Genomic DNA, 15,496 nt, shown 5'->3' with positions numbered 1-15,496 from the left:
CAGAGGAGTATGCGTGTCCTGTTTGGGAGAGATCATCCCATGCCAAGAAACTAGACCCAGCGTTGAATAACACCTGCCGCTCAATCACTGGCTGCTTGAAGCCCACCAACATAAACAACCTGCACCTCCTCGCTGGCATTGCCCCTGCTGATGTGAGACGGGAAGTCGCCAGCCGAGTAGAGATGACCAAGGCCACCAGTGATGAACGCCACCTCCTCTACGGACGTGTACCCCCGGCCCAACGGCTGAAGTCCAGGAGAAGCTTTCTCAGCCATGTCCAGCCCCTAATAGCATCACGGGAAGAAACCAGACTCCAACTATGGACAAAAAGGCTTGAGGACGACCCCCCTCCTACTGACATGGGTATCCCTCCTTCTGAATCCCTCCCTCCGGGCTCAGAAGCACCATGGGTCCAGTGGAAGACGCTCAACCGCCTGAGAACAGGAACAGGGCGATCAAAAGCTGCCATGGCCAGATGGGGCTATGAAACTGGCCAAACCACCTGTGAATGTGGAGAAGAGGACCATACTGCCTTGTCTGCCCCCTACTACTCAACCAGTGCAGCCCAAAGGATCTTGCAGTGTTCAATAAAAACACAAAGGACTGTGTAAAGGAATGGGAAACTGTCATATAACCAACCAGCTTCAAAGACACGAAAAGAAGATAAAGCATTATACATGTAGGACTCATGAAGTTCATACAATCCACCCTCGTTGTTACAGACCTCTTTATAATGGATTTTGGTTATAGCGGACAAACCGAGGCTTCTGTCTGTATCAGGAATAATAGACCGTTAATGTTTAGAAGAACTGCTGATGCTGGAAAAATCGAAGGTAGACAAAAATGCTGGAGAAACTCAGCGGGTGCAGCAGCATCTATGGAGCAAAGGAAATAGGCAACATTTCGAGCCGAAACCCTTCTTCAGTCTGAAATCCTCTACCCAATATATCATGAGCAAGAGATTCATTTTGACATCCCAATCAAACAATGGCAACTCCATCAGAGCAACACTCCTTCACGACTACACTTGTTTAGTTTAGAGATACAGCGTGGAAACAGGCCCTTTCGGCCCACCCAATCCATGTCGACCAGCGATCACCTATACACTAGTTCTATCCTACACACGAGTGACAATTTACAGAAGCCAATTAACCTACAAACCTGAAGACAGACATAAAAAGCTGGAGTAACTCAGCGGGTCAGGCAGCATCTCTGGAGAAAAGGAACTGGTTCGAGTCCTTCTTCAGACTGCCTTTTCCCTTCTATCCAGAGATGCTGCCTGTCCTGCTGAGTTACTCCAACATTTTGTGGTTGTCTTTGGTTTAAACCAGCATCTGCATTTCATTCCGACACATTTAACCCTCAGACCTGCACGTCTTTGGAATGCGGGAGGAAGCCGGAGCACCCGGAGAAATCCCACGCGGTCACAGGGAGAACGTGCAAGTTTCGTACAGACAGTACCCATAGTCAGAATTTGAACCTGGGTCTCTAGTGCGGTAAGACCAGAGAATCAGCCAGGACTCTAGACTGAGGCATGAACCCACAACACTCTGATTCAAGCACGTGCGACCCACTCGCAGAAACAAGGAACTGCAGATGCTGGTTTACAAACAAAAACGACACGGATTGTCGGAGTAGCTCGGCGGGTCAGGCAGCATCTCTGGAGATCACAGCTAGGTGGCGTTTCAAGTCGGGACCCTTCTTCAGCAGAAAATTAAAAAGTTCATAAATGTTTTAGAAGTTGGCTGTACATGTTACACACTGGGTGAACATTATTACCTTAATCTAGAGCTGGATTCATGTCATTTTCATTTCCATTCCATTAAATGACTTTATACTTAATAAACTATATTGTAGATGTTGGTGGGAGTTCACCATTAAAGAAAATAATGATAACAATTAAAAAAAACTCAATGGCAAATTGAATTAAGCAGCTTATGGCAATTTATTTGCTTGTTCTTGTTATAACCATGTCTCTTTAATGGATAGACACAAAATGCTGGAGTAACTCAGTGGGATAGGCAGCTTCTCTAGAGAGAAGGAATGGGTGACGTTTCAGGTCGAGACCCTTCTTCAGACATACACGGCTCTTAATGGATGTTATTCTTGCACAGGGGCTGACTATCCCCAGATCAAGCCAGTCGGTGCAGATTGCCTGAATTTTATGTTACAGTAGCTGCTGCCACCATGATGCAGTGTGGAAGCAAACAAAAGAGAAAGATGTACCTCTGGGAAAAGCAGTGGGAGTCACTGAGTAGCAATAATAGACTCTGCTGGAACTATACATGGATCGACAGGAAGTCATTCAAATGTGCAAATTATTTACAAGTTTCTGCAGCTATCCCAAGCCGGCTCTTTATTTATCCACCAGGCTGGAGCCAAGGGTGCTGTTTGATTCTTATTACCTGTGTGTGTGTGGGGGATATAACAAGCAGCATTTGTTCAACAGTGTCTCGCTGATGAGAGTCGACTTCTTCAAGTCATAGCGTCGTACCGCAGGGAAACAGGCCTTTCGGCCCAACTCATTCACGCCAGCCAAGATGCCCCGTTTAAGCTTAGTTTAGTTTAGTTTAGTCTTTAATCTTTAGAGATACAGCGTAGAATCTGAGGCTAAGAAGGGTCTCGACCCGAAACGTCACCTATTCCTTTGCTCCAGAGATGCACCAGCTGCCTGAATCGCTGAGTTACGGCAGTATTTGCCTCCATCTTTGTGGTAAACCAGCATTTGCAGTTCCTGCCTACAGATTTTCAGTAAGGTCGCTCTCACATGTTTTTAAACGCTTGATAGCATTAACACAACCTGCTCAATCTTTCCTTCGAGATTAACCAACGTTTCCCAGTTAGCAACCCCATGAACTTTCTCTGCACCGTTTCCAAGGATTCTTAGGTTTAAAAAAAAGGTAAAACTGTTAACCTCAATCACTCCTTGAGGTAGTGAGTTCCCTATTCTCACACCCTTGGACAACAGGAATACATAGATGAAGACTCAATATAGATTTTCTCCTTATTCTTTTGCTGTGAAAAATCAATGGTTTATTAAGTGATTAGAATTGCTTGGAGGATGAAAATCTTTAAACTCCACCACAGAAGATTTTTCTTTCCTGTTTAATATTTTAGGTTTTAAAATTCCCTTGTTGTTCAGAGTTCTATTTTTAACCTTTCCTTTCTGACGGTATCTGACAGCTCTCTGACTCCTCAGCGGTTGGGAGCGCTCCACTTCCAAAGATGAAAGACGCAAGTTAAAAGTACCACGGGATACGAGGCAGAGTTGCATTGGCAGAAAGCAAAACTTCCAATTCTTCATACGTTCATAAGTGATAGGAGCAAAATAGGCCATTCGGCCCATCACGTCTACTCTGCCATTCAATCATGGCTGATCTATCTCTCCCCCCTAACCCCATTCTCCTGCCTTCTCCCCAAAACCCCTGACACCCGTACTAACCAAGAATGTGTCAATCTCCACCTTAAAAATATCCATTGACTTGGCCTCCACAGCCTTCTGCAGCAAAGTTCCACAGACTCACCACCCTCTGACTAGAGAAATTCCTCCTCATCTTCTTTCTAAATGTACGTCCTTTTATTTGCAGGCTGTGCCCACTGGTCCTAGACTCTCCCACCAGTGGAAACTTCCTTTACACTATCCAGCCTTTCACTGTTTGGGAAGTTTCAGTGAGCCCCCCCCTCCCCATACCAAAGTATCTTTCACAATCTCTGGATGTCCCAAAGCTCTTTAAAGTCAACAAGGAAGCATTAAGATGTTGGCACTGTGCAGTAGACACTATCCAACATGCATAGTGATAATATCCTAGTCAATAATGGATATTTTATGTATTTATTAAGTAAAGATTAATTTGACTTATTTGGGTTTTGGGTTCTGAGTAAATGAAAGCTTGAAATTTGGGTTCTGTCGAAGGGCTGAGTAATCAGGAAATTGGAGGCCAGCATTCAAACTGCATCCAAGCTGCTTCCTGTTGTGCCCAAGCAAACGATATTGACAATGGTGAGAGGGGATGTACTTCTTGAGAAGGTTCTGGCCTCTGTAAACACAAGCCTTAAGAGAGGATGAGCTTTCTGAAACGTTGGACGTTTCTGATACAGAAACTTCTGTGGGCAACTGATAAGGATCCTTACATTGTTTAAGAGGTTCTGCTGATGATAGACCTTTAACTAACTTCCTGTTATTTGGGGGTTTCGTAACTAAATTTGTGATCGATATAACCAATAGCATGAGAAGTGTTGTATCAATGACACGCATGCTTTGAATGGGTAGAGCTGTGAATGATATGTTAGACGTCATTACTGCAACTCTGTATAAACATGTGACTATGTTTCAAAAAGACTATAAAGATGCTGTATGTCTTCATTCATTAGAGTGGTGGCCTAGGAGGAGTAAGGTATCTGCTGTATACTTGACTTTGTATCTCCTAGCACTCGCTGGCTAAATGATCAGTAGCTTATGGTTGCTTTACCTAACTTATTGTTAGTTGTCTGTTTTAAGAAAATGAACTTTAACAATTGTGAGCCCTCCACCAGCAAAGGGGTTTACAAAAAGGTTATTATGGTTTAGTTTATTATTGTCACGTGTTAACCGAAGTACAGTGGAAAGCCTTTTTCCTTGCATGTTATCTAGTCCAACGAAAAGACTATACATGAGTACAATAGAGTACTTAGATCATACAATATCCAAGATAGAGGATAAGGGGAATAACGTTTAGTGCAAGATAAGGTCCAGGTAACTCTAATAAAAGATGGTACACAAAATTGCTGGGGGAAACTCAGCGGTGGCAGCAGCATCTATGGAGCGAAGGAAATAGGCGACGTTTCGGGCCGAAACCTTCTTCAGACTGATGGGGGGTGGGGGGGGGAGAGAAAGAAGGAAAAGGGGAGGAGGAGGAGGAGCCCGAGGGCGGGCGGATGGGAGGGTGGGAGGAGACAGCTAGAGGATTAAGGAAGGGGAGGAGACAGCAAGGGCTAGCAAAATTGGTCTGAGGGGCTCCATTGAGGTAGATGGGGGGGGTCAAGACCGCTCTCCAGTTGGCAATAAGGTTCAGTTGCCTGATAACAGCTCTGAAGAAACTGTCCCTGAATCTGGAGGTATGTTTCCAGTCAGCCAAAAGACTATAAATGATTGCAATCAAGCCGTCCGCAGTGAACAGACACAGGGTAAAGGGTGTAACGTAATCACCAAGGGAGACAGAGAGTCACAAGCAATGCAGAAGATCAAGTGAGGGAGAAGATCCAGAGATAAATATGGAATGTAGGAAAGGCAATGGGTAGCAGGAGAGAGAGAGAGAGAGAGAGAGAGAGAGAGAGAGACAAAGAGAGACAAAGAGATTTTTGGGAAAGAGAATCCCCCAAGAATGCAAGTACGAATTTCATTGTTCTGTCTGGGACATATGACAATATAACACTCTTGACTCAAGAGGAATAAGAGGATTGTGGAGGTATGTGGAAGAGGGAAAAGGTCTTGGGAAGAGGGAATGGATGGCAAAGTGGGGATGGCCTCCACAGCCATCTGTGGCAATGAATTCCACAGATTCACCACCCTCTGACTAAAGACATTCCACCTCATCTCCTTTCTAAAGGAACGCCCTATTATTCTGAGGCTGTGCCCTCTGGTTCTAGACTCTCCCACTAGTGGAAACATCCTCTCCACATCCACTCTATGCAGGCCCTTCGCGATTTGGTAAGTTTCAATGAGCCCCCCCCCATCCCCTCATCCTTCTAAACTCCGGAAAGTACAGGCCCAGTGTTGTCAAATAGTCATTATACGTTAACCCAATCACCCCTGGGATTATTGTCGTAAACCTCCTCCTGAACCCTCTCCAACGCCAGCACATCCTTCCTCAGATTCGGGGCCCATGCCATTCCACTCTTCTTTCCCCAAGACACTACAACTTCATGTCTCAATCCTCTCTTCCTCTTGAAAGCTGCATGTTTTTAATCACATCCTTTCCTCTGTTTTTCTCCCCCGGCAGCTTCTTGCACCCCTATTATTTCAAGATGCGGTGTAGGCCTCAGGCGTTTTTACCTATGCGTTCAACACATAACAGCAATGGTACAGAACTGACGGTGGATAACATTGTTACAGGCACATCAGCGAGAGAGAGAACAAGAAAAAAAGAGACAGAAAACCAGCAAATCCCCTGGGTTCTGAGGGAAAGTCAACGCTAATGAAAAATAATTATTTATCAGTCAGAATACTAATCCGTGAGTAGGGTATTTTGTGTACAGTCTTTATATGATAACTAACACGGTGACATTGCTAGATTATGTTTGTTAACCAGACTTTGAACTAGAACATTGCACTTTGGGCAGCACAGAGACACAGCGGTAGAGCTGTTGCCTTAGAGCGCTAGAGACCCAGGTTTTGATCCTCTCTACCATTGGTGTTCTGAAAGGAGTTTGTTTCTGTGACATTGTCAGTTTTCTTCCAGGTGCTGCGGTTTTCTCCCACATTCCAAAGACGTCCAGGTTCGTGGGTTAATTGGCTTTGGTAAAAATTATAAATTGTCCCTAGTGTGTGTAGGATAGTGCTGGTTGTACGGGGACCCGCTGCTCGACGCGGACCTGGTGGGCCGAAGAGGCTGTTTCTGCCCTATATCTCCAAACTAAAACACACTGAACTGGAGTATTGCGTACAGTTTTGGTCTCATAATCTGAGGGAAAGACATTCTTGCCATAGAGGGAGTACAGAGAAGGTTCACCAGACTGATTCCTGGGATGGCAGGACTTTCCTATGAAGAAAGACTGGATAGACTCGGCTTGTACTCGCTAGAATTTAGAAGATTGAGGGGGGATCTTATAGAAACTTACAAAATTCTTAAGGGGTTGGACAGGCTAGATGCAAGGATGATTGTTCCCGATGTTGGGGAAGTCCAGAACAAGGGGTCACAGTTGAAGGATAAGGGGAAAGTCTTTTAGGACCGAGATGAGAAAAACATTTTTCACAGAGAGTGGTGAATCTGTGGAATTCTCTGCCACAGAAGGTAGTTGAGGCCAGTTAATTGGCTATATTTAAGAGGGAGTTAGATGTGGCCCTTGTGGCTAAGGGGGTATGGAGAGAAGGCAGGTACAGGATACTGAGTTGGATGATCAGCCATGATCATATTGAATGGTAGTGCAGGCTCGAAGGGCCGAATGGCCTACTCCTGCACCTATTTTCAATGTTTCTAAGTTTCTAAACAAAGACAGTACAGCACAAGAACGGGCCCTTCGGCCCACAATGTCTGTGTTCAACATGATGCCAAGCCCATCACTTATGTACAGTACATGTACATTAAATTAAAATTAAATTAAATTTCTTTATTTATATAGCACATTTTTAGTCAACTTGCATTGACCCCAAAGTGCTTCACATAATTACATCCACACACACAGGCAAAGGTGGGTGGGTACATAATCCTTATCCCTCCATTCCCGGCATATCAATATGCCCTATCCAAAAGTCTTTTAAATCCCACTAGTGTGTCAAATTCAATGGTTGAAATGCATCAACTGGTTTCCCCAGATGAACAATATTACAGCTTCCTAGGGACAGATGCAGAAACAAAGTCCGTGAACAATCAGAGATTTAGAATATCAGGAGTTGTGCAAATGTATTGGCCTATTCAACCCAAGCTAATGAATGAATGGATAGATGAACGGATGAAAAGATAGACACACAGACGTAAAGCGATAGATTATAATGAAGATAGACACAAAATGCTGGAGTAACTCAACGGGACAGGCAGCATCCCTGGAAAGAAGAAATGGGTGATAGTTCGGGTCAAGGCCCCTACTTCAGACTAGTTTTCAGAAAGCGAAACGAGAGATATAGGCAGTGATGTACAGAGATATAGACAGTGATGTAGCGAGATATAGAACAAATGAATGAAAGATATCCAAATAGTAATGATGATCAGAGCTGGATTTACCACTAGGCTTCATAGGCTGAAGTCTAGGGCCTCGAAATCTAGGGGGCCTCCGGCCAAGGCAGGACACCTGCCATTCAACTCTGAGCAGGCCCCCCTCTCTATCTCTCTCTCTGTCACTCTCCGTCTCTGCCCGCCATCCGTATCCGTATCCGTGTCCGGGCCGCCGGGTCTCCGCTCTCCACTCGCTCCTCATCCGCCGGCACGTGCGCACTGCTACGGCCAGCACATCCTCCCCCTGCACATGCGCACTGCTACGGCCAGCACATCATCGGCCGCCCTGCATATGCGCACATCCCACGGCAACTGGTCGCCGCTGGGCACTTCCTCCCTCGCTTTGAATTGTGGGAGCTCTGGCCGCCATTACTGTCTGGTCGCTGCCTCTCCGCGACCGCTGAAAACCAACGCAGATCACTCCCTGGAGCTGGAGTAACTCCCTGGATAACTCTTGCTTCTGGTTTCCAGGTCTTCCAAAAATATTCTAAACGGAATTTAAACTGGAGGTGGTGGAGGGTCCATCATCAAACTCCAAACTCTGAACAATAACAGCCTTTTGCAACTTTATCTGTTTATTTATTGTGTATATATATGGTGTAGGTATTTTAACACACTGAACTTTTATCTCCTGTTCTATATTATGTTTACATATTCTGTTGTGCTGCAGCAAGCAAGAATTTCATTGTTCCTATCTGGGACACATGACAATAAAACTCTCTTGACTCTTGACTTGGACTTAAGCAAAAAAGGGTTCTTGGGGAAAATTTTAGTTGCGTCTGGTTGGGTAACTAGTGGTAGGGTGAAGACTATTCCAATGCTTTAATTGTGCGGGGGGAACTCCATGGAGCAGCTAGCAACTCTGGATAGAAGAAATTGGATGATGTTTCAGGTAGAGACCCTCTTTAGACTCCCTCTGGTTTTAATGGTTTTAGTTTAATTTAAAGATACAGCGTGGAAACAGGCTTCGGCCCCCCGAGTCCACGCCGATCACCGATCACCCGTACACTAGTTCTATCCCACACATTAGCGACATAATTCTAGAGTCAAGAGTGTTTATTCTCACGTCCCAGTTAGAACAATGAAGTCCATGTTAGTGCAAGGTGCGCTGGAGTAACTCAGCGGGTCAGGCAGCATTTCTGGAGAACATGGATAGGTGAGGTTTTCGGGTCGGGATCCTTCTTCCGGCTCGTCTTCAAAAGAAATCCCGACCCTAAAACGACACCGATTCCATGTTCTCCAGAGATTCTGGAATTCGATGGATGTAGGTACGGTGTTGCCTTGCGCGCCCAGAGACCCGGGTTCGATCCCGACTATGGGTGCTGTCTGTATGGAGTTTGTACGTTCTCCCCGCAACCTGTGTGGGTTTTCTCCGAGCACTCTGGTTTCCTCACACACTCCAAAGACGAGCAGGTATGCAGGCTAATTGGCTTGGTAAAATTCCAAATTGTCCTTAGTTTGTGTAGGATAGTGTTAGTGCGCGGGGATCGCAGGTCGGCACAGACTCGGTGGGTCGAAGGGCCTGTTTCTGCGCTGTATGTCTAAACTAAACTGAAGATGCTGCCTGACCCGCTGAGATGCTCCAGCACTTAATGTCATTTTTCTTGAACTTGGTGTCATGCCAGAGAATCACTTCTCTTGGTGGGATGGGATGGGATGTGAACCGCATTTCTGTCGCTGAGACAAAGTTGCCAACAGCTGATCCAGAGTTGGCACCAAAAACTGTGCCAGCTGCAGTATTGGATAGGGGCAAGCGTTTGGCATCCATCATCCTTGTCTGAAACAGATGTCGGGCATTTTCCTTGGATCAGAAGGTCTGTGCCCTCACGGTTACATATTTGGACAGAACACGGTGGCACGGTGCATAGCAGTAGAGCTACTGCCTTGCAGCTGCAGGGACCCGGGTTCGATCCTGACTACGGGTGCTGTCTGTACGGAGTTTGTATGTTCTCCCCATGACTTGCGTGGGTTTCTCCGGGTGCTCCGGTTTCCTCCCACACTGCAAAGACGTGTAGGATAATTGGCTTGGTATAAATGTACAAATGTAAAATTGTCCCTAGTGTGTGTTTGGTAGCGTAAGTGTGCGGGGATCACTGGTCGGTGGGCTGAAGGGCCTGTTTCCACGCTGTATCTCTAAACAGAACTCCTTTCTGTCCTTGCCCAATCTACTAGCAGTTCCTACGTCTATCGAATTCTGAACCCTGAAGAACAGAGGCTCAGCTAAATAAATAAAATAAAGCTTGGCATCAGAACTTCCCTCATTCCTGGTGCATTATGGTGAGTTACTGTGAGTGCATTACCGTGAGCTAATTTTAAATGATGGATGTATATACCAAGAATTACAAAGCTGAGTCTCGTCCACATCCCCAAAGCAACTGCACCATCTGCTGAATATTCCCTGTCATTGTAGTAGTATAATTGTCACGGGCATCGAGATACAGTGAATAAAATGAAGATCCCGGCACAAAATGTCACCTGTCTAATTCATTGTTCTTCATGTCCTGCAGAGATGCTGCCTGACCCGCTGAGTTACACCAGCACTTCGCTTAGTTTAAAAAAACAGCATCTGCAATTCCTTGTGTAGAAAGGAACTGCAGATGCTGGTTTAAGCCGAAGATAGACACAAAATGCTGGAGTAACTCAGCGGGACAGGCAGCATCTCTGGATAGAAGAAATGGGGTGACGTTTCGGGTCAAGACCCTTCTTCAAAATATTATTCTGGTAATATAATTTCCCAAATTACTCATTATTCATTCTATCAAATGTCTCTGAAGAAGGGTCTCGACCCAAAATGTCACCCTTTCCTTCTCTGCAGATTGCTTCCTCTATCTCTGTCCCTCCCCACCTTAGGTCTCCAATTAGTTTCACTGCCCCCCTGATTAATTTTAATGTTTGTAAGCCTTGTTGTCACCTTCCCTCAGCCAACAGTGAACCATTCCACATTCCCTTGAACATCGTCTGCTTTAATCTGCCGTTTTCACACCTTACCCTTCCATATCTCTAGATTTCCCTCTCCCTTGAGTCTGTCTGAAGGTCTCGACCCGAAATGTCACCCATTCCTTCTCTCCGTAGATGCTGCCTATCCCGCTGATTTACTGCAGCATTTTGTGTCCACCTTTTTGAAATGTTTGCCTGAAGAAGGCTCCCAACGCAAAACGTCATCCATCCTTTTTCTCCAGGGATGCTGCCTGTCCCGCTGATTACCTCCGCACTTTGTGTTTATCTTCAGGATAAACCTGAATTTGCAGTTCTTTTCTAACTTTTTTAAATTGACTTAGTATCCACAAGTTAGCCAATAGCCCCATCTGCAGTGCAGTGTGATTATTGGCAGCGTCAGATAGCTACATCAAACACACCAAAGGTTATTAAAATTTCCAGGGACTTGAAACGTAATGGAATACTTTGTCACATGTGAAACGACACAGTCAAATTCTTTGCTTGCATGCGCAAGGTATACAAATAGTCGCCCATAAACAGTGCTGACAAGTTACAAAACATCCACGCCGTCTCCTCCTTTGTTCTCCCACCCCCCCTCACGGCGGTCCCCCACCACGTCTAGTCTATTGTTCATTGTTCTCCTTCCTCCCTCATGGCCCTGCCGCACCCCCCCCCCCCACTCCAGGTCCTCCAGTGTTCTACCCCCACTCCCCCTCAGGGCGTTTCACCCGCCGCCCTCATCGACCGCGGGTCTCGTGAGGCTCCACCGCTGCCGAGAGACTCCACCGCCACGAGACGCCACCGTCACGAGGCTCCACCGCCTCCGAGGCCCCTCTGCTGCGACGCCTCTTCTATTCTTGCTATTGAGGGAGTGCAGCGCAGGTTTACAAGGTTAATTCCCTGGATGGCGGGACTGTTATATGCTGAGAGAATGGAGCAGCTGGGCTTGTACACTCTGGAGTTTAGAAGGATGAGAGGAGATCTCATTGAAACATATAAGATTGTTAAGGGTTTGGACACGCTAGAGGCAGGAAACATGTTCCCGATGTTGGGGGAGTCCAGAACCAGGGGCCACAGTTTAAGAATAAGGAGTAAGCCATTTAGAACGGAGACGAGGAAACACTTTTTATCACTGAGAGTGGTGAGTCTGTGGAATTCTCTGCCTCAGAGGGCAGTGGAGGCACGTTCTCTGGATACTTTCAAGAGAGAGCTAGATAGGGCTCTTAGAAATAGCGGTCAGAGGATATGGGGAGAAGGCAGGAACGGGGTACTGATTGGGGATGATGAGCCATGATCACATTGAATGCTCCGCTATTTTTAAGGGCAGCAACTCTGGCACTGCACCACTGATGCAGGATTGTTCATCCTGGGATGAGATGGCTCTGGGACTTGACCTTGTATCCTCCCCTACGCTGTGTTAAACGGTTCACTCCCTGTGTATTTTCTGAATACTCAGCAACCTTTTGGTTGACTTTGGTTTAGAGATACAGCACGGAAACAGGCCCTTCGGCCCACCGAGCCCGCACTGACCAGCGATCCCTGCACATTAAACACTATCCTACACACACCAGGAACTATTCACACTTGTACCACGTATACAAACCCAAGCCAATTAACCTACAAACCTGCACGTCTTTGTTGGGGGAGTCCAGAGCCAGGGGCTACAGTTTAAGAATAAGGAGTAAGCCATTTAGAACGGAGACGAGGGAAACACTTTTTCTCACAGAGAGTGGTGAGTCTGTGGAATTCTCTGCCTCAGAGGGCAGTGGAGGCACGTTCTCTGGATACTTTCAAGAGAGAGCTAGATAGGGCTCTTAGAAATAGCAGTCAGGGGATATGGGGAGAAGGCAGGAAACGGGGTACTGATTGGGGATGATGAGCCATGATCACATTGAATGCTCCGCTATTTTTAAGAGCCCTATCTAGCTCTCTCTTGAAAGTATCCAGAGAACCTGCCTCCACCGCCCTCTGAGGCAGAGAATTCCACAGACTCACCACTCTGTGAGAAAAAGTGTTTCCTCGCCTCCGTTCTAAATGGCTTACTCCGTATTCTTAATTAAGGATAGGAAATATGTATAATGGCCTTGTCAGTGGTATGACATCTTAAAAAACACAAGCAAAAGTCACTTCAACTTCATGCACCTTCTCTGTCTGATGTATTTTTTTGTTTGCCTTCCAGCTATAACAATGTTGTGTTTTGTTATTCCCAGAGCTCCATTTTTAAGTTTCACTGTAAGATACAAATCTTACCTCTTGTATATATTCAGACTCCAGGCGATGTGCTGGTGAGGGACACAACATGTGAATCCTGCACAGAATAAATGGAACAGAATATATCACACACCGGTGATTTGGGTGAACAATACTATTTACACAACGTGCTGGATGGAGTAAGGCGGCACATGGTGCAGCGGTAGAGTTGCTGCCTTATAGCGCCACAGGCCCAGGTTTGATCCTGACTCCAGGAGCTTGACTATACAGAGTTTGTACGTTCTCCCCGTGACTTGCGTGGGTTTTCCTCCAAGATCTTCAGTTTCCCTCCCACACTCCAGGTTTGTAAAACTGCAGATGCTGGTTTAAATCAAAGGTAGACACAAAATGCTGGAGTAACTCAGCGGGACAGGCAGCATCTCTGGAGAGAAGGAATGGGTGACGTTTCAGCCTGAAGAAGGGTCTTGACCCGAAACGCCACCCATTCCTTCTCTCCAGAGACGCTGCCTGTCCCACTGGGTTACTCCAGCATTTTGTGTCTACCTCAGGTTTGTAGGCTAATTGGCTCGGTATAAATATAAATTGTCCCTAGCGTGTGTAGGATAATGTTAGTGTGCGGGGACTGCTGGTCGGCGCGGACTTGGTGGGCCGATGGGCCTGTTTCCGTGCTGAGTCTCTGAATGAAAGTAAAAATAAACTCAGCATCTCGGGGGTCAGGCAGCATCTCTGGAGAATAAGGATGGGTGCCGTTTCGTGTCGGGACCCTTCATCAGACTGAAAGAAGTGTGGGGAGTAACTGGAGATAAGAAAAGGCCAGAACAAAACAGGGAGGGCAACAGATGACCATGGAAGGGTGGAGCCCATATTAGCCCATTGTGGGCTGGGAGTGATAACAAAGAGACACAGGGATGTAAACAGGAGAACTTGTAGGATGACTGGGGTGGGGGAAGAGAGAGAATGCAGGGGTTTCTTGAAATTAGAGAGATTAATATTCATACTGCTGGGTTGTAAGCTGCACAACGAAATATGAGTAAGAAAGAACTGCAGATGCTGATTTAAATCGAAGGTAGACACTTGGGTTTCGGGTCGAGACCCTTGCGTCCCGACCGAAACATCGCCCATTCCTTCTCTCCAGAGATGCTGCCTGACCCCCTGAGTTACTCCAGCATTTTGTGTTTACCAACAAAATGTGAGGTTCTGTTCCTCCAATTTGCATGTGGCCTGACTCTAACAGTGGAGGAGGCCCAGGATAGAATTGTCAGTATGGGAATGGGAAGGGAAGTTAAAATGTTGGGAAACGAGGAGATCACATAAGCCAAGGCAGGCATGAGTAGGAATACAATGGGTCTGAAGATGGATCCCGACCCTAAATGTCACCTATCCATGTCCTCCGGAAATGCTGCCTGACCCGCTGAGTTGCTTTGTTTTTCACTCAAGATGCCAGCATCTGCAGTTCCTTGTGTTTTAGTCTTATGCAAAGTTCATAGTAGTTCAGTGGTGAGGTTGGGTTGGGGGTTACGATAAAGCTCACAATGTATTATTGCAAAACTGCGTAAAAATCTAAATTGGTGCATGACACTTGGACAGCTAGACATCATCTTGGGAGGACCCGGATAGATGATATTTCAGCTTGGGACCCTTCTTCAGACTGATCGTAGTAGAGGTACATGGATGGTTTGGAGGGCTACGGGTCAAATGCAGACAAATGGGACTAGCTTAGATGGCACCTTGGTCAGAATGGACGAGTTGGGCTGAAAGGCTTCTTTCCACGCTGTATGACTCTATGACCAACTATACTGCAGATGGAGGCCAATTCACTGGATGTTTTCAGAGTTCTTGTGCACACGAAGCACAAGACGCCATTGTATGCAGATGCCGCGAAGTGTGTCCAACTCTGGCTGCACAGTTTCTAATCTTACGATGTGGACTCAATAAGACTCCAGTATTTCGTGTCTAACTGGAGGGTCCGTTCTCCAGCTTCGTAATGCTTCTAGCAGGACAAAAGCATGGAAGATCTTAGGTTAAATCTTCGGTTGCATTTGCAGTTCCTCCCTACGTAAACGCACAGAAGAAAAACATCTGGGCTAGCGGGTGCTTCGGAGGTGCGAGGCACGGTGGGGCAGCCGGTAGAGTTGCTGCCTCGCGACGCCGGTGTCCCGGGTTGGATCCTGACCACGGGTGCTGTCTGTGAGGAGTTGGCACGTTCTCCCCCGAACCGCGTGGGTTTCCTCCGGGTGCTCCCCTCCTCCTCCTCCTCCTCCCGGTTTCCCTCCAATCAGAATGCACCGTTGCCGAGCCCTCGTGCGTCATTGGACGGTGTGCAGGGGGCCAATCAGAACGGTGCGTTTCTCTCAGCTTCCCATTGGGCCAGCGGCCAATCGAAGGGCGGCGATGATGGAGGACGCGGCCAATGGGAGAGGAGCTGTGCGTCGATTGGCCGC

The 15,496-nt window shown here is 46.6% G+C and overlaps 1 long non-coding RNA gene across 1 annotated transcript in view; it reads right to left on the bottom strand.

The window, feature by feature from the left end:
* The window catches only part of LOC116966872, an 8,171-nt gene extending 3,942 nt beyond the window's left edge, over nt 1–4,229 (bottom strand). The window contains exons 1-2 of the long non-coding RNA XR_004410083.1: nt 4,162–4,229; nt 2,954–2,956 (exon numbers count right to left, since the gene is read on the bottom strand). This is a non-coding gene — a long non-coding RNA (uncharacterized LOC116966872). The remainder of the gene's footprint in view (nt 1–2,953; nt 2,957–4,161) is intronic.
* Nucleotides 4,230–15,496: the final 11,267 nt, after the last annotated feature.

Source organism: Amblyraja radiata, chromosome 38 (assembly GCF_010909765.2).
Source record: "Amblyraja radiata isolate CabotCenter1 chromosome 38, sAmbRad1.1.pri, whole genome shotgun sequence".
In the NCBI taxonomy this organism is placed as follows: domain Eukaryota; kingdom Metazoa; phylum Chordata; class Chondrichthyes; order Rajiformes; family Rajidae; genus Amblyraja; species Amblyraja radiata.
The sequence above is the reverse complement of the archived record's forward strand: the minus strand, read 5'-3'. Positions and strand labels throughout refer to the sequence as shown.